Source organism: Chaetodon auriga, chromosome 22 (genome assembly GCF_051107435.1).
Source record: "Chaetodon auriga isolate fChaAug3 chromosome 22, fChaAug3.hap1, whole genome shotgun sequence".
Classification (NCBI taxonomy): Eukaryota; Metazoa; Chordata; class Actinopteri; order Chaetodontiformes; family Chaetodontidae; genus Chaetodon; species Chaetodon auriga.
In genome coordinates this window covers 2,125,834-2,149,722 of record NC_135095.1, presented here as the reverse complement: position 1 = coordinate 2,149,722, position 23,889 = coordinate 2,125,834, and the positions used below count along the sequence as shown (strand labels likewise).

The 23,889-nt window shown below is 49.9% G+C and overlaps 32 non-coding genes across 32 annotated transcripts; all 32 read right to left on the bottom strand.

Moving 5' to 3' along the window:
* Window positions 1–217: 217 nt before the first annotated feature.
* LOC143315559 (U5 spliceosomal RNA) lies at window positions 218–335 on the bottom strand. The gene has a single exon (XR_013076130.1). It is a non-coding gene; the product is annotated as a U5 spliceosomal RNA (small nuclear RNA).
* Window positions 336–693: 358 nt separating this feature from the next.
* LOC143315440 (U2 spliceosomal RNA) lies at window positions 694–884 on the bottom strand. The gene has a single exon (XR_013076015.1). It is a non-coding gene; the product is annotated as a U2 spliceosomal RNA (small nuclear RNA).
* A 746-nt stretch (window positions 885–1,630) lies between these two features.
* On the bottom strand, window positions 1,631–1,795 carry LOC143315572 (U1 spliceosomal RNA). The gene has a single exon (XR_013076142.1). It is a non-coding gene; the product is annotated as a U1 spliceosomal RNA (small nuclear RNA).
* Window positions 1,796–2,474: 679 nt separating this feature from the next.
* Window positions 2,475–2,592, bottom strand: LOC143315558 (U5 spliceosomal RNA). The gene has a single exon (XR_013076129.1). It is a non-coding gene; the product is annotated as a U5 spliceosomal RNA (small nuclear RNA).
* Window positions 2,593–2,950: 358 nt separating this feature from the next.
* Window positions 2,951–3,141, bottom strand: LOC143315439 (U2 spliceosomal RNA). The gene has a single exon (XR_013076014.1). It is a non-coding gene; the product is annotated as a U2 spliceosomal RNA (small nuclear RNA).
* A 746-nt stretch (window positions 3,142–3,887) lies between these two features.
* On the bottom strand, window positions 3,888–4,052 carry LOC143315571 (U1 spliceosomal RNA). The gene has a single exon (XR_013076141.1). It is a non-coding gene; the product is annotated as a U1 spliceosomal RNA (small nuclear RNA).
* A 679-nt stretch (window positions 4,053–4,731) lies between these two features.
* LOC143315557 (U5 spliceosomal RNA) lies at window positions 4,732–4,849 on the bottom strand. Its single transcript, XR_013076128.1, has one exon. It is a non-coding gene; the product is annotated as a U5 spliceosomal RNA (small nuclear RNA).
* A 351-nt stretch (window positions 4,850–5,200) lies between these two features.
* LOC143315438 (U2 spliceosomal RNA) lies at window positions 5,201–5,391 on the bottom strand. Its single transcript, XR_013076013.1, has one exon. It is a non-coding gene; the product is annotated as a U2 spliceosomal RNA (small nuclear RNA).
* A 741-nt stretch (window positions 5,392–6,132) lies between these two features.
* LOC143315568 (U1 spliceosomal RNA) lies at window positions 6,133–6,297 on the bottom strand. Its single transcript, XR_013076138.1, has one exon. It is a non-coding gene; the product is annotated as a U1 spliceosomal RNA (small nuclear RNA).
* Window positions 6,298–6,976: 679 nt separating this feature from the next.
* On the bottom strand, window positions 6,977–7,094 carry LOC143315555 (U5 spliceosomal RNA). Its single transcript, XR_013076126.1, has one exon. It is a non-coding gene; the product is annotated as a U5 spliceosomal RNA (small nuclear RNA).
* Window positions 7,095–7,452: 358 nt separating this feature from the next.
* Window positions 7,453–7,643, bottom strand: LOC143315437 (U2 spliceosomal RNA). Its single transcript, XR_013076012.1, has one exon. It is a non-coding gene; the product is annotated as a U2 spliceosomal RNA (small nuclear RNA).
* Window positions 7,644–8,384: 741 nt separating this feature from the next.
* LOC143315556 (U1 spliceosomal RNA) lies at window positions 8,385–8,549 on the bottom strand. Its single transcript, XR_013076127.1, has one exon. It is a non-coding gene; the product is annotated as a U1 spliceosomal RNA (small nuclear RNA).
* Window positions 8,550–9,228: 679 nt separating this feature from the next.
* LOC143315554 (U5 spliceosomal RNA) lies at window positions 9,229–9,346 on the bottom strand. Its single transcript, XR_013076125.1, has one exon. It is a non-coding gene; the product is annotated as a U5 spliceosomal RNA (small nuclear RNA).
* Window positions 9,347–9,704: 358 nt separating this feature from the next.
* Window positions 9,705–9,895, bottom strand: LOC143315436 (U2 spliceosomal RNA). Its single transcript, XR_013076011.1, has one exon. It is a non-coding gene; the product is annotated as a U2 spliceosomal RNA (small nuclear RNA).
* Window positions 9,896–10,636: 741 nt separating this feature from the next.
* Window positions 10,637–10,801, bottom strand: LOC143315545 (U1 spliceosomal RNA). The gene has a single exon (XR_013076116.1). It is a non-coding gene; the product is annotated as a U1 spliceosomal RNA (small nuclear RNA).
* Window positions 10,802–11,480: 679 nt separating this feature from the next.
* LOC143315553 (U5 spliceosomal RNA) lies at window positions 11,481–11,598 on the bottom strand. The gene has a single exon (XR_013076124.1). It is a non-coding gene; the product is annotated as a U5 spliceosomal RNA (small nuclear RNA).
* A 358-nt stretch (window positions 11,599–11,956) lies between these two features.
* LOC143315435 (U2 spliceosomal RNA) lies at window positions 11,957–12,147 on the bottom strand. Its single transcript, XR_013076010.1, has one exon. It is a non-coding gene; the product is annotated as a U2 spliceosomal RNA (small nuclear RNA).
* A 741-nt stretch (window positions 12,148–12,888) lies between these two features.
* On the bottom strand, window positions 12,889–13,053 carry LOC143315590 (U1 spliceosomal RNA). Its single transcript, XR_013076160.1, has one exon. It is a non-coding gene; the product is annotated as a U1 spliceosomal RNA (small nuclear RNA).
* A 679-nt stretch (window positions 13,054–13,732) lies between these two features.
* LOC143315552 (U5 spliceosomal RNA) lies at window positions 13,733–13,850 on the bottom strand. The gene has a single exon (XR_013076123.1). It is a non-coding gene; the product is annotated as a U5 spliceosomal RNA (small nuclear RNA).
* Window positions 13,851–14,208: 358 nt separating this feature from the next.
* LOC143315434 (U2 spliceosomal RNA) lies at window positions 14,209–14,399 on the bottom strand. Its single transcript, XR_013076009.1, has one exon. It is a non-coding gene; the product is annotated as a U2 spliceosomal RNA (small nuclear RNA).
* Window positions 14,400–15,140: 741 nt separating this feature from the next.
* LOC143315534 (U1 spliceosomal RNA) lies at window positions 15,141–15,305 on the bottom strand. Its single transcript, XR_013076105.1, has one exon. It is a non-coding gene; the product is annotated as a U1 spliceosomal RNA (small nuclear RNA).
* A 679-nt stretch (window positions 15,306–15,984) lies between these two features.
* On the bottom strand, window positions 15,985–16,102 carry LOC143315551 (U5 spliceosomal RNA). Its single transcript, XR_013076122.1, has one exon. It is a non-coding gene; the product is annotated as a U5 spliceosomal RNA (small nuclear RNA).
* A 358-nt stretch (window positions 16,103–16,460) lies between these two features.
* LOC143315433 (U2 spliceosomal RNA) lies at window positions 16,461–16,651 on the bottom strand. The gene has a single exon (XR_013076008.1). It is a non-coding gene; the product is annotated as a U2 spliceosomal RNA (small nuclear RNA).
* Window positions 16,652–17,397: 746 nt separating this feature from the next.
* On the bottom strand, window positions 17,398–17,562 carry LOC143315522 (U1 spliceosomal RNA). Its single transcript, XR_013076093.1, has one exon. It is a non-coding gene; the product is annotated as a U1 spliceosomal RNA (small nuclear RNA).
* A 679-nt stretch (window positions 17,563–18,241) lies between these two features.
* LOC143315550 (U5 spliceosomal RNA) lies at window positions 18,242–18,359 on the bottom strand. Its single transcript, XR_013076121.1, has one exon. It is a non-coding gene; the product is annotated as a U5 spliceosomal RNA (small nuclear RNA).
* Window positions 18,360–18,717: 358 nt separating this feature from the next.
* LOC143315432 (U2 spliceosomal RNA) lies at window positions 18,718–18,908 on the bottom strand. The gene has a single exon (XR_013076007.1). It is a non-coding gene; the product is annotated as a U2 spliceosomal RNA (small nuclear RNA).
* A 741-nt stretch (window positions 18,909–19,649) lies between these two features.
* On the bottom strand, window positions 19,650–19,814 carry LOC143315581 (U1 spliceosomal RNA). Its single transcript, XR_013076151.1, has one exon. It is a non-coding gene; the product is annotated as a U1 spliceosomal RNA (small nuclear RNA).
* Window positions 19,815–20,493: 679 nt separating this feature from the next.
* LOC143315549 (U5 spliceosomal RNA) lies at window positions 20,494–20,611 on the bottom strand. The gene has a single exon (XR_013076120.1). It is a non-coding gene; the product is annotated as a U5 spliceosomal RNA (small nuclear RNA).
* Window positions 20,612–20,969: 358 nt separating this feature from the next.
* LOC143315431 (U2 spliceosomal RNA) lies at window positions 20,970–21,160 on the bottom strand. Its single transcript, XR_013076006.1, has one exon. It is a non-coding gene; the product is annotated as a U2 spliceosomal RNA (small nuclear RNA).
* A 746-nt stretch (window positions 21,161–21,906) lies between these two features.
* Window positions 21,907–22,071, bottom strand: LOC143315511 (U1 spliceosomal RNA). Its single transcript, XR_013076082.1, has one exon. It is a non-coding gene; the product is annotated as a U1 spliceosomal RNA (small nuclear RNA).
* Window positions 22,072–22,750: 679 nt separating this feature from the next.
* Window positions 22,751–22,868, bottom strand: LOC143315548 (U5 spliceosomal RNA). The gene has a single exon (XR_013076119.1). It is a non-coding gene; the product is annotated as a U5 spliceosomal RNA (small nuclear RNA).
* A 358-nt stretch (window positions 22,869–23,226) lies between these two features.
* Window positions 23,227–23,417, bottom strand: LOC143315429 (U2 spliceosomal RNA). The gene has a single exon (XR_013076004.1). It is a non-coding gene; the product is annotated as a U2 spliceosomal RNA (small nuclear RNA).
* Window positions 23,418–23,889: the final 472 nt, after the last annotated feature.

Here is a 23,889-nt window from a genome sequence, read left to right as displayed (position 1 = left end):
CAGTCCCCCACTATCACAAATCATGCAGCCCTAACGGTTTGCAGGCCCAGGCGACCCCCTGGAGCAGCGCGCACACGGCGTGGTGCAAGCGTTTGACTTGCGCGTAAGAAGGGCAGGCGCTGAGGCACCTCCTCCCAGGCGCTCCGTGGCTCAGCCCTGAGCGCTTTGTGCGTGTGTTTGTGTGACCGAGGGCGCTGTTGATATTCACAAATGAACGAGGCTCAGCCAAGTGGCAGAGCCATCCAAAAATAGGTGCAACTCATTGGTGTTCCTTTCCACGGAAGTCTTTAGTAAAAGGCGAAAGACTTGTGCGATATGAAGAGAAACCTGAGTAAGTACGGCCCTCCCCTGTACGGCAGCCAAGACTGGTGTCGTCCCAGTCACTACACTCATGGTAGGCCTCGCTCTTTGTTGCACTGTCCCGACTGCAAGCTCTGGCTGCATTTTTGTCAGGCGTCATCCCGCCTTTGCTCCTTCCCCCTTCCCCCTTCCCCCGCAGACACACAGTGATGGGAGAGCAGGAGACTGCCAGGGTTCCCAGTCAACAGCCAACAGGCTGAATTCCTGCAGCTCCGACTTGCGATGCCACGAGCGCCATCCGCTTTGAGCCTCGCCTCTTGATGCGCTGTCAAGACGAGCGACGGCCCTCTCGGCCTGCGTCCAGATTTGCTTTTGCTCTTGCACAAGGCTGAAGGAAGGTGCACCGTTCCCGGCGGCACTGCAATACCGGGTCGATGCATGGAGTGAACGGAGCAAGCCCCTTTTTCAGCTCCCGGCGCTAAAAATCCATTTAATATGTTGTCCCCGTATAGAGGACATATCAGATATTAAACTGATAAGAACAGATACTACACTTGATCTTAGCCAAAAGGCCGAGAAGCGATGAGGTTCAACCGTTTGCTGGCCCAGGCCACCCCCTGGAACAGTGCGCACACGCCGTGGTGCAAGCGCTTGACTTGCGCATAAGAAGGGCAGGAGCTTAGCACCTCCTCCCAGGCGCTCCCTGGCTCAGCCCTGAGCGTTTGGTGTGTGTTTGTGTGACCGAGGGCGCTGTTGATATTCACAAATGCACGAGGCTCAGCCCAGTGGCAGAGCCATCAAAAAAGAAGTGCAACTCGTTGCTGTTCCCTTCCACGGAAGACAATTTCAATTTTTCAACATTTTGACGCTCATTAAGTCCATTACAGGGGTAACATCAAAGTACACAAATTACTTAGACGTGATGACATGGAAGTTTCAGCTATCCCATTTAAATACCATTGCAATCTTTCCATAATTGTTACTTCAGCTAAAACAGGTCATACATTATCAAACAAAGGCGTGTTTGGAACTCTCCCCTGCAAAAGCTTTCTTTTCTTTTCTTTTCTTTTCTTTTCTTTTCATTAGTTGACTTATCTTTTAGAATATAATCATTAAAAATGTTCAACATAGATTTCATAACAATTTCTTGTGGGACACAAAACTTTCTCTAACTGGCATCCTGCAAAGCTGACTAACTCATCACAGTAAGGTGCCATCACTCTTTTGGCTGTTACTGAAAAGCAACCACAGGGCTGCAACAACATATCATTCTAAAAGCTGATGAATTTAAGTTGCTGATGACCACTTTGCTTATCTTCAACACTATGATGAGGGGAGAGCGCGTACGCAGTCCCCCACTACCACAAATTATGCAGTCGAGATTCCCACATGTGGGGAATTCGCACGGGTCAGCACATCCCTCAGTGCAATGGATGCGCCTCGCCATGGGTGAACCACCTTGTTGATCATGGTATCTCCCCTGCCAGGTAAGTATGAATTGAAGGTGCCACTGACAGGCGGCTAAGTCCTGGACACGGCAACCTATGTGACGGTACGGACAAGGCAGAATCTCACAGTCAGGTGCCCTTAGCATTAGCTGACCTTCACTGGTTGTTGCTGAGAATCACATTGACTCAAAAGATGTTGACTGGCGTCCTGCAAAGCTGACTAACTTACATCACAGTCAGGTGCCCTGACTCTTTTGTCTGTTTCTGAAAGGTTCAAAACACTTCCGTCTTTTGACTAAGACGCGTGGTACGCCCACTTTGGACGTCAATTTGTTTCCGTTTTTTCCATGAGAAACATAACAAACAGTGACCTGGCATGCAGTCTCCGTCTCTGGCAAAGCAAACACAGGGCTGCAACAACACGTCAGTCTAAAAGCTGATGAATTCAGGTCACAGTCAATGACCACTTTGCTTATCTTCAACACTATGATGAGAGGAGAGCGCGTACGCAGTCCCCCACTATCACAAATCATGCAGCCCTAACGGTTTGCAGGCCCAGGCGACCCCCTGGAGCAGCGCGCACACGGCGTGGTGCAAGCGTTTGACTTGCGCGTAAGAAGGGCAGGCGCTGAGGCACCTCCTCCCAGGCGCTCCGTGGCTCAGCCCTGAGCGCTTTGTGCGTGTGTTTGTGTGACCGAGGGCGCTGTTGATATTCACAAATGAACGAGGCTCAGCCAAGTGGCAGAGCCATCCAAAAATAGGTGCAACTCATTGGTGTTCCTTTCCACGGAAGTCTTTAGTAAAAGGCGAAAGACTTGTGCGATATGAAGAGAAACCTGAGTAAGTACGGCCCTCCCCTGTACGGCAGCCAAGACTGGTGTCGTCCCAGTCACTACACTCATGGTAGGCCTCGCTCTTTGTTGCACTGTCCCGACTGCAAGCTCTGGCTGCATTTTTGTCAGGCGTCATCCCGCCTTTACTCCTTCCCCCTTCCCCCTTCCCCCGCAGACACACAGTGATGGGAGAGCAGGAGACTGCCAGGGTTCCCAGTCAACAGCCAACAGGCTGAATTCCTGCAGCTCCGACTTGCGATGCCACGAGCGCCATCCGCTTTGAGCCTCGCCTCTTGATGCGCTGTCAAGACGAGCGACGGCCCTCTCGGCCTGCGTCCAGATTTGCTTTTGCTCTTGCACAAGGCTGAAGGAAGGTGCACCGTTCCCGGCGGCACTGCAATACCGGGTCGATGCATGGAGTGAACGGAGCAAGCCCCTTTTTCAGCTCCCGGCGCTAAAAATCCATTTAATATGTTGTCCCCGTATAGAGGACATATCAGATATTAAACTGATAAGAACAGATACTACACTTGATCTTAGCCAAAAGGCCGAGAAGCGATGAGGTTCAACCGTTTGCTGGCCCAGGCCACCCCCTGGAACAGTGCGCACACGCCGTGGTGCAAGCGCTTGACTTGCGCATAAGAAGGGCAGGAGCTTAGCACCTCCTCCCAGGCGCTCCCTGGCTCAGCCCTGAGCGTTTGGTGTGTGTTTGTGTGACCGAGGGCGCTGTTGATATTCACAAATGCACGAGGCTCAGCCCAGTGGCAGAGCCATCAAAAAAGAAGTGCAACTCGTTGCTGTTCCCTTCCACGGAAGACAATTTCAATTTTTCAACATTTTGACGCTCATTAAGTCCATTACAGGGGTAACATCAAAGTACACAAATTACTTAGACGTGATGACATGGAAGTTTCAGCTATCCCATTTAAATACCATTGCAATCTTTCCATAATTGTTACTTCAGCTAAAACAGGTCATACATTATCAAACAAAGGCGTGTTTGGAACTCTCCCCTGCAAAAGCTTTCTTTTCTTTTCTTTTCTTTTCTTTTCTTTTCATTAGTTGACTTATCTTTTAGAATATAATCATTAAAAATGTTCAACATAGATTTCATAACAATTTCTTGTGGGACACAAAACTTTCTCTAACTGGCATCCTGCAAAGCTGACTAACTCATCACAGTAAGGTGCCATCACTCTTTTGGCTGTTACTGAAAAGCAACCACAGGGCTGCAACAACATATCATTCTAAAAGCTGATGAATTTAAGTTGCTGATGACCACTTTGCTTATCTTCAACACTATGATGAGGGGAGAGCGCGTACGCAGTCCCCCACTACCACAAATTATGCAGTCGAGATTCCCACATGTGGGGAATTCGCACGGGTCAGCACATCCCTCAGTGCAATGGATGCGCCTCGCCATGGGTGAACCACCTTGTTGATCATGGTATCTCCCCTGCCAGGTAAGTATGAATTGAAGGTGCCACTGACAGGCGGCTAAGTCCTGGACACGGCAACCTATGTGACGGTACGGACAAGGCAGAATCTCACAGTCAGGTGCCCTTAGCATTAGCTGACCTTCACTGGTTGTTGCTGAGAATCACATTGACTCAAAAGATGTTGACTGGCGTCCTGCAAAGCTGACTAACTTACATCACAGTCAGGTGCCCTGACTCTTTTGTCTGTTTCTGAAAGGTTCAAAACACTTCCGTCATTTGACTAAGACGCGTGGTACGCCCACTTTGGACGTCAATTTGTTTCCGTTTTTTCCATGAGAAACATAACAAACAGTGACCTGGCATGCAGTCTCCGTCTCTGGCAAAGCAAACACAGGGCTGCAACAACACGTCAGTCTAAAAGCTGATGAATTCAGGTCACAGTCAATGACCACTTTGCTTATCTTCAACACTATGATGAGAGGAGAGCGCGTACGCAGTCCCCCACTATCACAAATCATGCAGCCCTAACGGTTTGCAGGCCCAGGCGACCCCCTGGAGCAGCGCGCACACGGCGTGGTGCAAGCGTTTGACTTGCGCGTAAGAAGGGCAGGCGCTGAGGCACCTCCTCCCAGGCGCTCCGTGGCTCAGCCCTGAGCGCTTTGTGCGTGTGTTTGTGTGACCGAGGGCGCTGTTGATATTCACAAATGAACGAGGCTCAGCCAAGTGGCAGAGCCATCCAAAAATAGGTGCAACTCATTGGTGTTCCTTTCCACGGAAGTCTTTAGTAAAAGGCGAAAGACTTGTGCGATATGAAGAGAAACCTGAGTAAGTACGGCCCTCCCCTGTACGGCAGCCAAGACTGGTGTCGTCCCAGTCACTACACTCATGGTAGGCCTCGCTCTTTGTTGCACTGTCCCGACTGCAGGCTCTGGCTGCATTTTTGTCAGGCGTCATCCCGCCTTTGCTCCTTCCCCCTTCCCCCGCAGACACACAGTGATGGGAGAGCAGGAGACTGCCAGGGTTCCCAGTCAACAGCCAACAGGCTGAATTCCTGCCGCTCCGACTTGCGATGCCACGAGCGCCATCCGCTTTGAGCCTCGCCTCTTGATGCGCTGTCAAGACGAGCGACGGCCCTCTCGGCCTGCGTCCAGATTTGCTTTTGCTCTTGCACAAGGCTGAAGGAAGGTGCACCGTTCCCGGCGGCACTGCAATACCGGGTCGATGCATGGAGTGAACGGAGCAAGCCCCTTTTTCAGCTCCCGGCGCTAAAAATCCATTTAATATGTTGTCCCCGTATAGAGGACATATCAGATATTAAACTGATAAGAACAGATACTACACTTGATCTTAGCCAAAAGGCCGAGAAGCGATGAGGTTCAACCGTTTGCTGGCCCAGGCCACCCCCTGGAACAGTGCGCACACGCCGTGGTGCAAGCGCTTGACTTGCGCATAAGAAGGGCAGGAGCTTAGCACCTCCTCCCAGGCGCTCCCTGGCTCAGCCCTGAGCGTTTGGTGTGTGTTTGTGTGACCGAGGGCGCTGTTGATATTCACAAATGCACGAGGCTCAGCCCAGTGGCAGAGCCATCAAAAAAGAAGTGCAACTCGTTGCTGTTCCCTTCCACGGAAGACAATTTCAATTTTTCAACATTTTGACGCTCATTAAGTCCATTACAGGGGTAACATCAAAGTACACAAATTACTTAGACGTGATGACATGGAAGTTTCAGCTATCCCATTTAAATACCATTGCAATCTTTCCATAATTGTTACTTCAGCTAAAACAGGTCATACATTATCAAACAAAGGCGTGTTTGGAACTCTCCCCTGCAAAAGCTTTCTTTTCTTTTCTTTTCTTTTCTTTTCATTAGTTGACTTATCTTTTAGAATATAATCATTAAAAATGTTCAACATAGATTTCATAACAATTTCTTGTGGGACACAAAACTTTCTCTAACTGGCATCCTGCAAAGCTGACTAACTCATCACAGTAAGGTGCCATCACTCTTTTGGCTGTTACTGAAAAGCAACCACAGGGCTGCAACAACATATCATTCTAAAAGCTGATGAATTTAAGTTGCTGATGACCACTTTGCTTATCTTCAACACTATGATGAGGGGAGAGCGCGTACGCAGTCCCCCACTACCACAAATTATGCAGTCGAGATTCCCACATGTGGGGAATTCGCACGGGTCAGCACATCCCTCAGTGCAATGGATGCGCCTCGCCATGGGTGAACCACCTTGTTGATCATGGTATCTCCCCTGCCAGGTAAGTATGAATTGAAGGTGCCACTGACAGGCGGCTAAGTCCTGGACACGGCAACCTATGTGACGGTACGGACAAGGCAGAATCTCACAGTCAGGTGCCCTTAGCATTAGCTGACCTTCACTGGTTGTTGCTGAGAATCACATTGACTCAAAAGATGTTGACTGGCGTCCTGCAAAGCTGACTAACTTACATCACAGTCAGGTGCCCTGACTCTTTTGTCTGTTTCTGAAAGGTTCAAAACACTTCCGTCATTTGACTAAGACGCGTGGTACGCCCACTTTGGACGTCAATTTGTTTCCGTTTTTTCCATGAGAAACATAACAAACAGTGACCTGGCATGCAGTCTCCGTCTCTGGCAAAGCAAACACAGGGCTGCAACAACACGTCAGTCTAAAAGCTGATGAATTCAGGTCACAGTCAATGACCACTTTGCTTATCTTCAACACTATGATGAGAGGAGAGCGCGTACGCAGTCCCCCACTATCACAAATCATGCAGCCCTAACGGTTTGCAGGCCCAGGCGACCCCCTGGAGCAGCGCGCACACGGCGTGGTGCAAGCGTTTGACTTGCGCGTAAGAAGGGCAGGCGCTGAGGCACCTCCTCCCAGGCGCTCCGTGGCTCAGTCCTGAGCGCTTTGTGCGTGTGTTTGTGTGACCGAGGGCGCTGTTGATATTCACAAATGAACGAGGCTCAGCCAAGTGGCAGAGCCATCCAAAAATAGGTGCAACTCATTGGTGTTCCTTTCCACGGAAGTCTTTAGTAAAAGGCGAAAGACTTGTGCGATATGAAGAGAAACCTGAGTAAGTACGGCCCTCCCCTGTACGGCAGCCAAGACTGGTGTCGTCCCAGTCACTACACTCATGGTAGGCCTCGCTCTTTGTTGCACTGTCCCGACTGCAAGCTCTGGCTGCATTTTTGTCAGGCGTCATCCCGCCTTTGCTCCTTCCCCCTTCCCCCTTCCCCCGCAGACACACAGTGATGGGAGAGCAGGAGACTGCCAGGGTTCCCAGTCAACAGCCAACAGGCTGAATTCCTGCAGCTCCGACTTGCGATGCCACGAGCGCCATCCGCTTTGAGCCTCGCCTCTTGATGCGCTGTCAAGACGAGCGACGGCCCTCTCGGCCTGCGTCCAGATTTGCTTTTGCTCTTGCACAAGGCTGAAGGAAGGTGCACCGTTCCCGGCGGCACTGCAATACCGGGTCGATGCATGGAGTGAACGGAGCAAGCCCCTTTTTCAGCTCCCGGCGCTAAAAATCCATTTAATATGTTGTCCCCGTATAGAGGACATATCAGATATTAAACTGATAAGAACAGATACTACACTTGATCTTAGCCAAAAGGCCGAGAAGCGATGAGGTTCAACCGTTTGCTGGCCCAGGCCACCCCCTGGAACAGTGCGCACACGCCGTGGTGCAAGCGCTTGACTTGCGCATAAGAAGGGCAGGAGCTTAGCACCTCCTCCCAGGCGCTCCCTGGCTCAGCCCTGAGCGTTTGGTGTGTGTTTGTGTGACCGAGGGCGCTGTTGATATTCACAAATGCACGAGGCTCAGCCCAGTGGCAGAGCCATCAAAAAAGAAGTGCAACTCGTTGCTGTTCCCTTCCACGGAAGACAATTTCAATTTTTCAACATTTTGACGCTCATTAAGTCCATTACAGGGGTAACATCAAAGTACACAAATTACTTAGACGTGATGACATGGAAGTTTCAGCTATCCCATTTAAATACCATTGCAATCTTTCCATAATTGTTACTTCAGCTAAAACAGGTCATACATTATCAAACAAAGGCGTGTTTGGAACTCTCCCCTGCAAAAGCTTTCTTTTCTTTTCTTTTCTTTTCTTTTCATTAGTTGACTTATCTTTTAGAATATAATCATTAAAAATGTTCAACATAGATTTCATAACAATTTCTTGTGGGACACAAAACTTTCTCTAACTGGCATCCTGCAAAGCTGACTAACTCATCACAGTAAGGTGCCATCACTCTTTTGGCTGTTACTGAAAAGCAACCACAGGGCTGCAACAACATATCATTCTAAAAGCTGATGAATTTAAGTTGCTGATGACCACTTTGCTTATCTTCAACACTATGATGAGGGGAGAGCGCGTACGCAGTCCCCCACTACCACAAATTATGCAGTCGAGATTCCCACATGTGGGGAATTCGCACGGGTCAGCACATCCCTCAGTGCAATGGATGCGCCTCGCCATGGGTGAACCACCTTGTTGATCATGGTATCTCCCCTGCCAGGTAAGTATGAATTGAAGGTGCCACTGACAGGCGGCTAAGTCCTGGACACGGCAACCTATGTGACGGTACGGACAAGGCAGAATCTCACAGTCAGGTGCCCTTAGCATTAGCTGACCTTCACTGGTTGTTGCTGAGAATCACATTGACTCAAAAGATGTTGACTGGCGTCCTGCAAAGCTGACTAACTTACATCACAGTCAGGTGCCCTGACTCTTTTGTCTGTTTCTGAAAGGTTCAAAACACTTCCGTCATTTGTCTAAGACGCGTGGTACGCCCACTTTGGACGTCAATTTGTTTCCGTTTTTTCCATGAGAAACATAACAAACAGTGACCTGGCATGCAGTCTCCGTCTCTGGCAAAGCAAACACAGGGCTGCAACAACACGTCAGTCTAAAAGCTGATGAATTCAGGTCACAGTCAATGACCACTTTGCTTATCTTCAACACTATGATGAGAGGAGAGCGCATACGCAGTCCCCCACTATCACAAATCATGCAGCCCTAACGGTTTGCAGGCCCAGGCGACCCCCTGGAGCAGCGCGCACACGGCGTGGTGCAAGCGTTTGACTTGCGCGTAAGAAGGGCAGGCGCTGAGGCACCTCCTCCCAGGCGCTCCGTGGCTCAGCCCTGAGCGCTTTGTGCGTGTGTTTGTGTGACCGAGGGCGCTGTTGATATTCACAAATGAACGAGGCTCAGCCAAGTGGCAGAGCCATCCAAAAATAGGTGCAACTCATTGGTGTTCCTTTCCACGGAAGTCTTTAGTAAAAGGCGAAAGACTTGTGCGATATGAAGAGAAACCTGAGTAAGTACGGCCCTCCCCTGTACGGCAGCCAAGACTGGTGTCGTCCCAGTCACTACACTCATGGTAGGCCTCGCTCTTTGTTGCACTGTCCCGACTGCAAGCTCTGGCTGCATTTTTGTCAGGCGTCATCCCGCCTTTGCTCCTTCCCCCTTCCCCCTTCCCCCGCAGACACACAGTGATGGGAGAGCAGGAGACTGCCAGGGTTCCCAGTCAACAGCCAACAGGCTGAATTCCTGCCGCTCCGACTTGCGATGCCACGAGCGCCATCCGCTTTGAGCCTCGCCTCTTGATGCGCTGTCAAGACGAGCGACGGCCCTCTCGGCCTGCGTCCAGATTTGCTTTTGCTCTTGCACAAGGCTGAAGGAAGGTGCACCGTTCCCGGCGGCACTGCAATACCGGGTCGATGCATGGAGTGAACGGAGCAAGCCCCTTTTTCAGCTCCCGGCGCTAAAAATCCATTTAATATGTTGTCCCCGTATAGAGGACATATCAGATATTAAACTGATAAGAACAGATACTACACTTGATCTTAGCCAAAAGGCCGAGAAGCGATGAGGTTCAACCGTTTGCTGGCCCAGGCCACCCCCTGGAACAGTGCGCACACGCCGTGGTGCAAGCGCTTGACTTGCGCATAAGAAGGGCAGGAGCTTAGCACCTCCTCCCAGGCGCTCCCTGGCTCAGCCCTGAGCGTTTGGTGTGTGTTTGTGTGACCGAGGGCGCTGTTGATATTCACAAATGCACGAGGCTCAGCCCAGTGGCAGAGCCATCAAAAAAGAAGTGCAACTCGTTGCTGTTCCCTTCCACGGAAGACAATTTCAATTTTTCAACATTTTGACGCTCATTAAGTCCATTACAGGGGTAACATCAAAGTACACAAATTACTTAGACGTGATGACATGGAAGTTTCAGCTATCCCATTTAAATACCATTGCAATCTTTCCATAATTGTTACTTCAGCTAAAACAGGTCATACATTATCAAACAAAGGCGTGTTTGGAACTCTCCCCTGCAAAAGCTTTCTTTTCTTTTCTTTTCTTTTCTTTTCATTAGTTGACTTATCTTTTAGAATATAATCATTAAAAATGTTCAACATAGATTTCATAACAATTTCTTGTGGGACACAAAACTTTCTCTAACTGGCATCCTGCAAAGCTGACTAACTCATCACAGTAAGGTGCCATCACTCTTTTGGCTGTTACTGAAAAGCAACCACAGGGCTGCAACAACATATCATTCTAAAAGCTGATGAATTTAAGTTGCTGATGACCACTTTGCTTATCTTCAACACTATGATGAGGGGAGAGCGCGTACGCAGTCCCCCACTACCACAAATTATGCAGTCGAGATTCCCACATGTGGGGAATTCGCACGGGTCAGCACATCCCTCAGTGCAATGGATGCGCCTCGCCATGGGTGAACCACCTTGTTGATCATGGTATCTCCCCTGCCAGGTAAGTATGAATTGAAGGTGCCACTGACAGGCGGCTAAGTCCTGGACACGGCAACCTATGTGACGGTACGGACAAGGCAGAATCTCACAGTCAGGTGCCCTTAGCATTAGCTGACCTTCACTGGTTGTTGCTGAGAATCACATTGACTCAAAAGATGTTGACTGGCGTCCTGCAAAGCTGACTAACTTACATCACAGTCAGGTGCCCTGACTCTTTTGTCTGTTTCTGAAAGGTTCAAAACACTTCCGTCATTTGACTAAGACGCGTGGTACGCCCACTTTGGACGTCAATTTGTTTCCGTTTTTTCCATGAGAAACATAACAAACAGTGACCTGGCATGCAGTCTCCGTCTCTGGCAAAGCAAACACAGGGCTGCAACAACACGTCAGTCTAAAAGCTGATGAATTCAGGTCACAGTCAATGACCACTTTGCTTATCTTCAACACTATGATGAGAGGAGAGCGCGTACGCAGTCCCCCACTATCACAAATCATGCAGCCCTAACGGTTTGCAGGCCCAGGCGACCCCCTGGAGCAGCGCGCACACGGCGTGGTGCAAGCGTTTGACTTGCGCGTAAGAAGGGCAGGCGCTGAGGCACCTCCTCCCAGGCGCTCCGTGGCTCAGTCCTGAGCGCTTTGTGCATGTGTTTGTGTGACCGAGGGCGCTGTTGATATTCACAAATGAACGAGGCTCAGCCAAGTGGCAGAGCCATCCAAAAATAGGTGCAACTCATTGGTGTTCCTTTCCACGGAAGTCTTTAGTAAAAGGCGAAAGACTTGTGCGATATGAAGAGAAACCTGAGTAAGTACGGCCCTCCCCTGTACGGCAGCCAAGACTGGTGTCGTCCCAGTCACTACACTCATGGTAGGCCTCGCTCTTTGTTGCACTGTCCCGACTGCAAGCTCTGGCTGCATTTTTGTCAGGCGTCATCCCGCCTTTGCTCCTTCCCCCTTCCCCCTTCCCCCGCAGACACACAGTGATGGGAGAGCAGGAGACTGCCAGGGTTCCCAGTCAACAGCCAACAGGCTGAATTCCTGCAGCTCCGACTTGCGATGCCACGAGCGCCATCCGCTTTGAGCCTCGCCTCTTGATGCGCTGTCAAGACGAGCGACGGCCCTCTCGGCCTGCGTCCAGATTTGCTTTTGCTCTTGCACAAGGCTGAAGGAAGGTGCACCGTTCCCGGCGGCACTGCAATACCGGGTCGATGCATGGAGTGAACGGAGCAAGCCCCTTTTTCAGCTCCCGGCGCTAAAAATCCATTTAATATGTTGTCCCCGTATAGAGGACATATCAGATATTAAACTGATAAGAACAGATACTACACTTGATCTTAGCCAAAAGGCCGAGAAGCGATGAGGTTCAACCGTTTGCTGGCCCAGGCCACCCCCTGGAACAGTGCGCACACGCCGTGGTGCAAGCGCTTGACTTGCGCATAAGAAGGGCAGGAGCTTAGCACCTCCTCCCAGGCGCTCCCTGGCTCAGCCCTGAGCGTTTGGTGTGTGTTTGTGTGACCGAGGGCGCTGTTGATATTCACAAATGCACGAGGCTCAGCCCAGTGGCAGAGCCATCAAAAAAGAAGTGCAACTCGTTGCTGTTCCCTTCCACGGAAGACAATTTCAATTTTTCAACATTTTGACGCTCATTAAGTCCATTACAGGGGTAACATCAAAGTACACAAATTACTTAGACGTGATGACATGGAAGTTTCAGCTATCCCATTTAAATACCATTGCAATCTTTCCATAATTGTTACTTCAGCTAAAACAGGTCATACATTATCAAACAAAGGCGTGTTTGGAACTCTCCCCTGCAAAAGCTTTCTTTTCTTTTCTTTTCTTTTCTTTTCATTAGTTGACTTATCTTTTAGAATATAATCATTAAAAATGTTCAACATAGATTTCATAACAATTTCTTGTGGGACACAAAACTTTCTCTAACTGGCATCCTGCAAAGCTGACTAACTCATCACAGTAAGGTGCCATCACTCTTTTGGCTGTTACTGAAAAGCAACCACAGGGCTGCAACAACATATCATTCTAAAAGCTGATGAATTTAAGTTGCTGATGACCACTTTGCTTATCTTCAACACTATGATGAGGGGAGAGCGCGTACGCAGTCCCCCACTACCACAAATTATGCTGTCGAGATTCCCACATGTGGGGAATTCGCACGGGTCAGCACATCCCTCAGTGCAATGGATGCGCCTCGCCATGGGTGAACCACCTTGTTGATCATGGTATCTCCCCTGCCAGGTAAGTATGAATTGAAGGTGCCACTGACAGGCGGCTAAGTCCTGGACACGGCAACCTATGTGACGGTACGGACAAGGCAGAATCTCACAGTCAGGTGCCCTTAGCATTAGCTGACCTTCACTGGTTGTTGCTGAGAATCACATTGACTCAAAAGATGTTGACTGGCGTCCTGCAAAGCTGACTAACTTACATCACAGTCAGGTGCCCTGACTCTTTTGTCTGTTTCTGAAAGGTTCAAAACACTTCCGTCATTTGTCTAAGACGCGTGGTACGCCCACTTTGGACGTCAATTTGTTTCCGTTTTTTCCATGAGAAACATAACAAACAGTGACCTGGCATGCAGTCTCCGTCTCTGGCAAAGCAAACACAGGGCTGCAACAACACGTCAGTCTAAAAGCTGATGAATTCAGGTCACAGTCAATGACCACTTTGCTTATCTTCAACACTATGATGAGAGGAGAGCGCATACGCAGTCCCCCACTATCACAAATCATGCAGCCCTAACGGTTTGCAGGCCCAGGCGACCCCCTGGAGCAGCGCGCACACGGCGTGGTGCAAGCGTTTGACTTGCGCGTAAGAAGGGCAGGCGCTGAGGCACCTCCTCCCAGGCGCTCCGTGGCTCAGCCCTGAGCGCTTTGTGCGTGTGTTTGTGTGACCGAGGGCGCTGTTGATATTCACAAATGAACGAGGCTCAGCCAAGTGGCAGAGCCATCCAAAAATAGGTGCAACTCATTGGTGTTCCTTTCCACGGAAGTCTTTAGTAAAAGGCGAAAGACTTGTGCGATATGAAGAGAAACCTGAGTAAGTACGGCCCTCCCCTGTACGGCAGCCAAGACTGGTGTCGTCCCAGTCACTACACTCATGGTAGGCCTCGCTCTTTGTTGCACTGTCCCGACTGCAAGCTCTGGCTGCATTTTTGTCAGGCGTCATCCCGCCTTTGCTCCTTCCCCCTTCCCCCTTCCCCCGCAGACACACAGTGATGGGAGAGCAGGAGACTGCCAGGGTTCCCAGTCAACAGCCAACAGGCTGAATTCCTGCCGCTCCGACTTGCGATGCCACGAGCGCCATCCGCTTTGAGCCTCGCCTCTTGATGCGCTGTCAAGACGAGCGACGGCCCTCTCGGCCTGCGTCCAGATTTGCTTTTGCTCTTGCACAAGGCTGAAGGAAGGTGCACCGTTCCCGGCGGCACTGCAATACCGGGTCGATGCATGGAGTGAACGGAGCAAGCCCCTTTTTCAGCTCCCGGCGCTAAAAATCCATTTAATATGTTGTCCCCGTATAGAGGACATATCAGATATTAAACTGATAAGAACAGATACTACACTTGATCTTAGCCAAAAGGCCGAGAAGCGATGAGGTTCAACCGTTTGCTGGCCCAGGCCACCCCCTGGAACAGTGCGCACACGCCGTGGTGCAAGCGCTTGACTTGCGCATAAGAAGGGCAGGAGCTTAGCACCTCCTCCCAGGCGCTCCCTGGCTCAGCCCTGAGCGTTTGGTGTGTGTTTGTGTGACCGAGGGCGCTGTTGATATTCACAAATGCACGAGGCTCAGCCCAGTGGCAGAGCCATCAAAAAAGAAGTGCAACTCGTTGCTGTTCCCTTCCACGGAAGACAATTTCAATTTTTCAACATTTTGACGCTCATTAAGTCCATTACAGGGGTAACATCAAAGTACACAAATTACTTAGACGTGATGACATGGAAGTTTCAGCTATCCCATTTAAATACCATTGCAATCTTTCCATAATTGTTACTTCAGCTAAAACAGGTCATACATTATCAAACAAAGGCGTGTTTGGAACTCTCCCCTGCAAAAGCTTTCTTTTCTTTTCTTTTCTTTTCTTTTCATTAGTTGACTTATCTTTTAGAATATAATCATTAAAAATGTTCAACATAGATTTCATAACAATTTCTTGTGGGACACAAAACTTTCTCTAACTGGCATCCTGCAAAGCTGACTAACTCATCACAGTAAGGTGCCATCACTCTTTTGGCTGTTACTGAAAAGCAACCACAGGGCTGCAACAACATATCATTCTAAAAGCTGATGAATTTAAGTTGCTGATGACCACTTTGCTTATCTTCAACACTATGATGAGGGGAGAGCGCGTACGCAGTCCCCCACTACCACAAATTATGCAGTCGAGATTCCCACATGTGGGGAATTCGCACGGGTCAGCACATCCCTCAGTGCAATGGATGCGCCTCGCCATGGGTGAACCACCTTGTTGATCATGGTATCTCCCCTGCCAGGTAAGTATGAATTGAAGGTGCCACTGACAGGCGGCTAAGTCCTGGACACGGCAACCTATGTGACGGTACGGACAAGGCAGAATCTCACAGTCAGGTGCCCTTAGCATTAGCTGACCTTCACTGGTTGTTGCTGAGAATCACATTGACTCAAAAGATGTTGACTGGCGTCCTGCAAAGCTGACTAACTTACATCACAGTCAGGTGCCCTGACTCTTTTGTCTGTTTCTGAAAGGTTCAAAACACTTCCGTCATTTGTCTAAGACGCGTGGTACGCCCACTTTGGACGTCAATTTGTTTCCGTTTTTTCCATGAGAAACATAACAAACAGTGACCTGGCATGCAGTCTCCGTCTCTGGCAAAGCAAACACAGGGCTGCAACAACACGTCAGTCTAAAAGCTGATGAATTCAGGTCACAGTCAATGACCACTTTGCTTATCTTCAACACTATGATGAGAGGAGAGCGCATACGCAGTCCCCCACTATCACAAATCATGCAGCCCTAACGGTTTGCAGGCCCAGGCGACCCCCTGGAGCAGCGCGCACACGGCGTGGTGCAAGCGTTTGACTTGCGCGTAAGAAGGGCAGGCGCTGAGGCACCTCCTCCCAGGCGCTCCGTGGCTCAGCCCTGAGCGCTTTGTGCGTGTGTTTGTGTGACCGAGGGCGCTGTTGATATTCACAAATGAACGAGGCTCAGCCAAGTGGCAGAGCCATCCAAAAATAGGTGCAACTCATTGGTGTTCCTTTCCACGGAAGTCTTTAGTAAAAGGCGAAAGACTTGTGCGATATGAAGAGAAACCTGAGTAAGTACGGCCCTCCCCTGTACGGCAGCCAAGACTGGTGTCGTCCCAGTCACTACACTCATGGTAGGCCTCGCTCTTTGTTGCACTGTCCCGACTGCAAGCTCTGGCTGCATTTTTGTCAGGCGTCATCCCGCCTTTGCTCCTTCCCCCTTCCCCCTTCCCCCGCAGACACACAGTGATGGGAGAGCAGGAGACTGCCAGGGTTCCCAGTCAACAGCCAACAGGCTGAATTCCTGCCGCTCCGACTTGCGATGCCACGAGCGCCATCCGCTTTGAGCCTCGCCTCTTGATGCGCTGTCAAGACGAGCGACGGCCCTCTCGGCCTGCGTCCAGATTTGCTTTTGCTCTTGCACAAGGCTGAAGGAAGGTGCACCGTTCCCGGCGGCACTGCAATACCGGGTCGATGCATGGAGTGAACGGAGCAAGCCCCTTTTTCAGCTCCCGGCGCTAAAAATCCATTTAATATGTTGTCCCCGTATAGAGGACATATCAGATATTAAACTGATAAGAACAGATACTACACTTGATCTTAGCCAAAAGGCCGAGAAGCGATGAGGTTCAACCGTTTGCTGGCCCAGGCCACCCCCTGGAACAGTGCGCACACGCCGTGGTGCAAGCGCTTGACTTGCGCATAAGAAGGGCAGGAGCTTAGCACCTCCTCCCAGGCGCTCCCTGGCTCAGCCCTGAGCGTTTGGTGTGTGTTTGTGTGACCGAGGGCGCTGTTGATATTCACAAATGCACGAGGCTCAGCCCAGTGGCAGAGCCATCAAAAAAGAAGTGCAACTCGTTGCTGTTCCCTTCCACGGAAGACAATTTCAATTTTTCAACATTTTGACGCTCATTAAGTCCATTACAGGGGTAACATCAAAGTACACAAATTACTTAGACGTGATGACATGGAAGTTTCAGCTATCCCATTTAAATACCATTGCAATCTTTCCATAATTGTTACTTCAGCTAAAACAGGTCATACATTATCAAACAAAGGCGTGTTTGGAACTCTCCCCTGCAAAAGCTTTCTTTTCTTTTCTTTTCTTTTCTTTTCTTTTCATTAGTTGACTTATCTTTTAGAATATAATCATTAAAAATGTTCAACATAGATTTCATAACAATTTCTTGTGGGACACAAAACTTTCTCTAACTGGCATCCTGCAAAGCTGACTAACTCATCACAGTAAGGTGCCATCACTCTTTTGGCTGTTACTGAAAAGCAACCACAGGGCTGCAACAACATATCATTCTAAAAGCTGATGAATTTAAGTTGCTGATGACCACTTTGCTTATCTTCAACACTATGATGAGGGGAGAGCGCGTACGCAGTCCCCCACTACCACAAATTATGCAGTCGAGATTCCCACATGTGGGGAATTCGCACGGGTCAGCACATCCCTCAGTGCAATGGATGCGCCTCGCCATGGGTGAACCACCTTGTTGATCATGGTATCTCCCCTGCCAGGTAAGTATGAATTGAAGGTGCCACTGACAGGCGGCTAAGTCCTGGACACGGCAACCTATGTGACGGTACGGACAAGGCAGAATCTCACAGTCAGGTGCCCTTAGCATTAGCTGACCTTCACTGGTTGTTGCTGAGAATCACATTGACTCAAAAGATGTTGACTGGCGTCCTGCAAAGCTGACTAACTTACATCACAGTCAGGTGCCCTGACTCTTTTGTCTGTTTCTGAAAGGTTCAAAACACTTCCGTCATTTGTCTAAGACGCGTGGTACGCCCACTTTGGACGTCAATTTGTTTCCGTTTTTTCCATGAGAAACATAACAAACAGTGACCTGGCATGCAGTCTCCGTCTCTGGCAAAGCAAACACAGGGCTGCAACAACACGTCAGTCTAAAAGCTGATGAATTCAGGTCACAGTCAATGACCACTTTGCTTATCTTCAACACTATGATGAGAGGAGAGCGCATACGCAGTCCCCCACTATCACAAATCATGCAGCCCTAACGGTTTGCAGGCCCAGGCGACCCCCTGGAGCAGCGCGCACACGGCGTGGTGCAAGCGTTTGACTTGCGCGTAAGAAGGGCAGGCGCTGAGGCACCTCCTCCCAGGCGCTCCGTGGCTCAGCCCTGAGCGCTTTGTGCGTGTGTTTGTGTGACCGAGGGCGCTGTTGATATTCACAAATGAACGAGGCTCAGCCAAGTGGCAGAGCCATCCAAAAATAGGTGCAACTCATTGGTGTTCCTTTCCACGGAAGTCTTTAGTAAAAGGCGAAAGACTTGTGCGATATGAAGAGAAACCTGAGTAAGTACGGCCCTCCCCTGTACGGCAGCCAAGACTGGTGTCGTCCCAGTCACTACACTCATGGTAGGCCTCGCTCTTTGTTGCACTGTCCCGACTGCAAGCTCTGGCTGCATTTTTGTCAGGCGTCATCCCGCCTTTGCTCCTTCCCCCTTCCCCCTTCCCCCGCAGACACACAGTGATGGGAGAGCAGGAGACTGCCAGGGTTCCCAGTCAACAGCCAACAGGCTGAATTCCTGCCGCTCCGACTTGCGATGCCACGAGCGCCATCCGCTTTGAGCCTCGCCTCTTGATGCGCTGTCAAGACGAGCGACGGCCCTCTCGGCCTGCGTCCAGATTTGCTTTTGCTCTTGCACAAGGCTGAAGGAAGGTGCACCGTTCCCGGCGGCACTGCAATACCGGGTCGATGCATGGAGTGAACGGAGCAAGCCCCTTTTTCAGCTCCCGGCGCTAAAAATCCATTTAATATGTTGTCCCCGTATAGAGGACATATCAGATATTAAACTGATAAGAACAGATACTACACTTGATCTTAGCCAAAAGGCCGAGAAGCGATGAGGTTCAACCGTTTGCTGGCCCAGGCCACCCCCTGGAACAGTGCGCACACGCCGTGGTGCAAGCGCTTGACTTGCGCATAAGAAGGGCAGGAGCTTAGCACCTCCTCCCAGGCGCTCCCTGGCTCAGCCCTGAGCGTTTGGTGTGTGTTTGTGTGACCGAGGGCGCTGTTGATATTCACAAATGCACGAGGCTCAGCCCAGTGGCAGAGCCATCAAAAAAGAAGTGCAACTCGTTGCTGTTCCCTTCCACGGAAGACAATTTCAATTTTTCAACATTTTGACGCTCATTAAGTCCATTACAGGGGTAACATCAAAGTACACAAATTACTTAGACGTGATGACATGGAAGTTTCAGCTATCCCATTTAAATACCATTGCAATCTTTCCATAATTGTTACTTCAGCTAAAACAGGTCATACATTATCAAACAAAGGCGTGTTTGGAACTCTCCCCTGCAAAAGCTTTCTTTTCTTTTCTTTTCTTTTCTTTTCATTAGTTGACTTATCTTTTGGAATATAATCATTAAAAATGTTCAACATAGATTTCATAACAATTTCTTGTGGGACACAAAACTTTCTCTAACTGGCATCCTGCAAAGCTGACTAACTCATCACAGTAAGGTGCCATCACTCTTTTGGCTGTTACTGAAAAGCAACCACAGGGCTGCAACAACATATCATTCTAAAAGCTGATGAATTTAAGTTGCTGATGACCACTTTGCTTATCTTCAACACTATGATGAGGGGAGAGCGCGTACGCAGTCCCCCACTACCACAAATTATGCAGTCGAGATTCCCACATGTGGGGAATTCGCACGGGTCAGCACATCCCTCAGTGCAATGGATGCGCCTCGCCATGGGTGAACCACCTTGTTGATCATAGTATCTCCCCTGCCAGGTAAGTATGAATTGAAGGTGCCACTGACAGGCGGCTAAGTCCTGGACACGGCAACCTATGTGACGGTACGGACAAGGCAGAATCTCACAGTCAGGTGCCCTTAGCATTAGCTGACCTTCACTGGTTGTTGCTGAGAATCACATTGACTCAAAAGATGTTGACTGGCGTCCTGCAAAGCTGACTAACTTACATCACAGTCAGGTGCCCTGACTCTTTTGTCTGTTTCTGAAAGGTTCAAAACACTTCCGTCATTTGACTAAGACGCGTGGTACGCCCACTTTGGACGTCAATTTGTTTCCGTTTTTTCCATGAGAAACATAACAAACAGTGACCTGGCATGCAGTCTCCGTCTCTGGCAAAGCAAACACAGGGCTGCAACAACACGTCAGTCTAAAAGCTGATGAATTCAGGTCACAGTCAATGACCACTTTGCTTATCTTCAACACTATGATGAGAGGAGAGCGCGTACGCAGTCCCCCACTATCACAAATCATGCAGCCCTAACGGTTTGCAGGCCCAGGCGACCCCCTGGAGCAGCGCGCACACGGCGTGGTGCAAGCGTTTGACTTGCGCGTAAGAAGGGCAGGCGCTGAGGCACCTCCTCCCAGGCGCTCCGTGGCTCAGTCCTGAGCGCTTTGTGCATGTGTTTGTGTGACCGAGGGCGCTGTTGATATTCACAAATGAACGAGGCTCAGCCAAGTGGCAGAGCCATCCAAAAATAGGTGCAACTCATTGGTGTTCCTTTCCACGGAAGTCTTTAGTAAAAGGCGAAAGACTTGTGCGATATGAAGAGAAACCTGAGTAAGTACGGCCCTCCCCTGTACGGCAGCCAAGACTGGTGTCGTCCCAGTCACTACACTCATGGTAGGCCTCGCTCTTTGTTGCACTGTCCCGACTGCAAGCTCTGGCTGCATTTTTGTCAGGCGTCATCCCGCCTTTGCTCCTTCCCCCTTCCCCCTTCCCCCGCAGACACACAGTGATGGGAGAGCACGAGACTGCCAGGGTTCCCAGTCAACAGCCAACAGGCTGAATTCCTGCAGCTCCGACTTGCGATGCCACGAGCGCCATCCGCTTTGAGCCTCGCCTCTTGATGCGCTGTCAAGACGAGCGACGGCCCTCTCGGCCTGCGTCCAGATTTGCTTTTGCTCTTGCACAAGGCTGAAGGAAGGTGCACCGTTCCCGGCGGCACTGCAATACCGGGTCGATGCATGGAGTGAACGGAGCAAGCCCCTTTTTCAGCTCCCGGCGCTAAAAATCCATTTAATATGTTGTCCCCGTATAGAGGACATATCAGATATTAAACTGATAAGAACAGATACTACACTTGATCTTAGCCAAAAGGCCGAGAAGCGATGAGGTTCAACCGTTTGCTGGCCCAGGCCACCCCCTGGAACAGTGCGCACACGCCGTGGTGCAAGCGCTTGACTTGCGCATAAGAAGGGCAGGAGCTTAGCACCTCCTCCCAGGCGCTCCCTGGCTCAGCCCTGAGCGTTTGGTGTGTGTTTGTGTGACCGAGGGCGCTGTTGATATTCACAAATGCACGAGGCTCAGCCCAGTGGCAGAGCCATCAAAAAAGAAGTGCAACTCGTTGCTGTTCCCTTCCACGGAAGACAATTTCAATTTTTCAACATTTTGACGCTCATTAAGTCCATTACAGGGGTAACATCAAAGTACACAAATTACTTAGACGTGATGACATGGAAGTTTCAGCTATCCCATTTAAATACCATTGCAATCTTTCCATAATTGTTACTTCAGCTAAAACAGGTCATACATTATCAAACAAAGGCGTGTTTGGAACTCTCCCCTGCAAAAGCTTTCTTTTCTTTTCTTTTCTTTTCTTTTCTTTTCATTAGTTGACTTATCTTTTAGAATATAATCATTAAAAATGTTCAACATAGATTTCATAACAATTTCTTGTGGGACACAAAACTTTCTCTAACTGGCATCCTGCAAAGCTGACTAACTCATCACAGTAAGGTGCCATCACTCTTTTGGCTGTTACTGAAAAGCAACCACAGGGCTGCAACAACATATCATTCTAAAAGCTGATGAATTTAAGTTGCTGATGACCACTTTGCTTATCTTCAACACTATGATGAGGGGAGAGCGCGTACGCAGTCCCCCACTACCACAAATTATGCAGTCGAGATTCCCACATGTGGGGAATTCGCACGGGTCAGCACATCCCTCAGTGCAATGGATGCGCCTCGCCATGGGTGAACCACCTTGTTGATCATGGTATCTCCCCTGCCAGGTAAGTATGAATTGAAGGTGCCACTGACAGGCGGCTAAGTCCTGGACACGGCAACCTATGTGACGGTACGGACAAGGCAGAATCTCACAGTCAGGTGCCCTTAGCATTAGCTGACCTTCACTGGTTGTTGCTGAGAATCACATTGACTCAAAAGATGTTGACTGGCGTCCTGCAAAGCTGACTAACTTACATCACAGTCAGGTGCCCTGACTCTTTTGTCTGTTTCTGAAAGGTTCAAAACACTTCCGTCATTTGACTAAGACGCGTGGTACGCCCACTTTGGACGTCAATTTGTTTCCGTTTTTTCCATGAGAAACATAACAAACAGTGACCTGGCATGCAGTCTCCGTCTCTGGCAAAGCAAACACAGGGCTGCAACAACACGTCAGTCTAAAAGCTGATGAATTCAGGTCACAGTCAATGACCACTTTGCTTATCTTCAACACTATGATGAGAGGAGAGCGCGTACGCAGTCCCCCACTATCACAAATCATGCAGCCCTAACGGTTTGCAGGCCCAGGCGACCCCCTGGAGCAGCGCGCACACGGCGTGGTGCAAGCGTTTGACTTGCGCGTAAGAAGGGCAGGCGCTGAGGCACCTCCTCCCAGGCGCTCCGTGGCTCAGTCCTGAGCGCTTTGTGCATGTGTTTGTGTGACCGAGGGCGCTGTTGATATTCACAAATGAACGAGGCTCAGCCAAGTGGCAGAGCCATCCAAAAATAGGTGCAACTCATTGGTGTTCCTTTCCACGGAAGTCTTTAGTAAAAGGCGAAAGACTTGTGCGATATGAAGAGAAACCTGAGTAAGTACGGCCCTCCCCTGTACGGCAGCCAAGACTGGTGTCGTCCCAGTCACTACACTCATGGTAGGCCTCGCTCTTTGTTGCACTGTCCCGACTGCAAGCTCTGGCTGCATTTTTGTCAGGCGTCATCCCGCCTTTGCTCCTTCCCCCTTCCCCCTTCCCCCGCAGACACACAGTGATGGGAGAGCACGAGACTGCCAGGGTTCCCAGTCAACAGCCAACAGGCTGAATTCCTGCAGCTCCGACTTGCGATGCCACGAGCGCCATCCGCTTTGAGCCTCGCCTCTTGATGCGCTGTCAAGACGAGCGACGGCCCTCTCGGCCTGCGTCCAGATTTGCTTTTGCTCTTGCACAAGGCTGAAGGAAGGTGCACCGTTCCCGGCGGCACTGCAATACCGGGTCGATGCATGGAGTGAACGGAGCAAGCCCCTTTTTCAGCTCCCGGCGCTAAAAATCCATTTAATATGTTGTCCCCGTATAGAGGACATATCAGATATTAAACTGATAAGAACAGATACTACACTTGATCTTAGCCAAAAGGCCGAGAAGCGATGAGGTTCAACCGTTTGCTGGCCCAGGCCACCCCCTGGAACAGTGCGCACACGCCGTGGTGCAAGCGCTTGACTTGCGCATAAGAAGGGCAGGAGCTTAGCACCTCCTCCCAGGCGCTCCCTGGCTCAGCCCTGAGCGTTTGGTGTGTGTTTGTGTGACCGAGGGCGCTGTTGATATTCACAAATGCACGAGGCTCAGCCCAGTGGCAGAGCCATCAAAAAAGAAGTGCAACTCGTTGCTGTTCCCTTCCACGGAAGACAATTTCAATTTTTCAACATTTTGACGCTCATTAAGTCCATTACAGGGGTAACATCAAAGTACACAAATTACTTAGACGTGATGACATGGAAGTTTCAGCTATCCCATTTAAATACCATTGCAATCTTTCCATAATTGTTACTTCAGCTAAAACAGGTCATACATTATCAAACAAAGGCGTGTTTGGAACTCTCCCCTGCAAAAGCTTTCTTTTC